Source organism: Argiope bruennichi, chromosome 6, assembly GCF_947563725.1.
Source record: "Argiope bruennichi chromosome 6, qqArgBrue1.1, whole genome shotgun sequence".
NCBI lineage: Eukaryota > Metazoa > Arthropoda > Arachnida > Araneae > Araneidae > Argiope > Argiope bruennichi.
In genome coordinates, this window is record NC_079156.1 from 112,632,985 (window position 1) to 112,635,219 (window position 2,235).

Here is a 2,235-nt window from a genome sequence, read left to right on the forward strand (position 1 = left end):
TAAGATTTATTCAAATGTTTTACTAAAGACACCGATTCTTATATGAAAAGCAAAAGAAAGAAACAACATCCCTCTGGTAAGAGGTTTTTTTAATACTTCATGGTTAAACAAAATAAAGTATAAATATAATATAAGTAATTTGAATAAAATTATGATGATAAAACTGTAGATAAAATTTTTTAGATGATAAAGCTGGACAGAGATTCTTTTTACTTGGAATTTTTTGATGTTTACAATACTCTCTCTTTCTGTATGAGAAAGTAAAAAAATCCATAATCAAATTTAATTTTATAAGATATCTAATAAAATTAATAATAAAAATTAATTTTATAAGATATCTAAGGGTGGAAATAATTGTCTTGACAAGATCAATTAATCGTACAATGCCCAAAATAAGCAACAAATGGCTACTGGTGATTCTTTACAGGATGCTAAACATTACTAAGACATTATATTTATGCATTACAATGTAAAATTGTATTTACTGGCAAAAAAGAATAAATAAATAAAGATTAAAATGCCATTGAGTTTCTCTTGAGAAATTCGCTAACTCATTGCTGACAAAGAAGTACAAACTAGAATATTGGCTTACATTTTTCCTCAATACGAGCTTGACAATGTTATCATCTGAAAATGATTCTATTTTCATCTCATGAAAATATATTTCATAAAAAAGCGTGCTGCCCTCATCAAAATCAATAAAAGTAGACAGTTAAATTGTACTTATTGGCTAAATTGTATATTAAATCAATCATATTATAGTGCTTATTTACATTTAGAACATAGTAAAATAAAATACAAAATTGATTGTCAGAACAAAATCATTTGAATGATGAATCTGATTAAGAATTTCAATTGAATTTACTAAATTCAAAATTTTTGTTTTCTATTTTATTCCTTAATGCTTGGATCTCTCTATATATAAGTTCTTTGTGTGTGTGTGTGTGTCAAAGTTAATTTATACTAATTTGTAGCTACTTTAATAATCTGGGATGAATTTAAAATTTCAGTAATAATATAATTAAAGCTACTTTGTTTCTCTTATTTCTAACTTATCTATCAGTTTTTATAAAGTCTGCTAGAATAAGAATAATAAACACGAAAATAGATATATTACAGACATTTGACAGTAAAAAATTAAACATACAGACATTACAAAAAAAAAAAAAAATTGAGATCTGACAGATTACCATGCTTAATTATATAGTAAACTATATTTTTGAAATAATAGCAAGTATGGTGCACATAGCAAGATACTGAATGCCTGACTCAGAATTAAAGTTGAGATTTCTTAATTTTAGAAATAAAAGCTCATTTATCATTCAAATTACATTGTGGAAGCTTATCTTTGCTACTAACAAAGGAAATATGTGAAATTCCTTTGTTAGATCATTTGTTCTAAAGATAACAAATTTGGTGCAAATATACTTCAAAAGGAAGATATATGTATTCTAGAACAATTTTTTAAAAATTTTCATTAAAAATCAAAGCAAAATGTTTGGCATTTTTTCATAATTCCTAAAGCTATTGTTGTACAAAAAATAGTCTTCACATCATATAAAAAAATCATTTTAAGAATACTGTCAGTTCCAATTTTTTCCCTGAATTTTGACAATTTCTTAAAAATATTATTTATTTATTGCATAATATACAACAATACATTTTATTATTCAAGAAAATGTAAACCATTTTTACTGTTTCATCAAATATTTGATTGTATGATTTTCTTCCAATCCTGAAAGCTAAAGAGTCTGTTTATTATCTGCTCTGTATAGACGAGGAATAAGAAGATAAAATTCTCGTACTGAAAAGGACAAGATAGAATTACTCAGTAAATTATGCTTTTAATTGCATTGTGATATGATGGGACTTGACTTCATCAAAATAGGACATGCATATGAAGAATACAACATATATTAGGTTATTAAAATAACAGAATTTTAATATTAATAACAATTTAAAGCTTAAAAATATTTTGTATAAAGAATCATGGACAAAAAGTTAAGCATAAAAAAATTAATTGAAATTAATTACAATCAATATTGCAGGCAAGCCAAAGTGATTGTCAAATATGGCTAATTTAGAATGTCATGAAGAGAAAGAATTGTTATATAATTAATCCATGTATGTACAAAAATGCAAAAACAGCCTAGATAAGAAATAGATTATTTTATTTACAAATAATTACAAAATAGTTTAATATATGATATTTTGTCAAAAAGCTAAAATGGATAT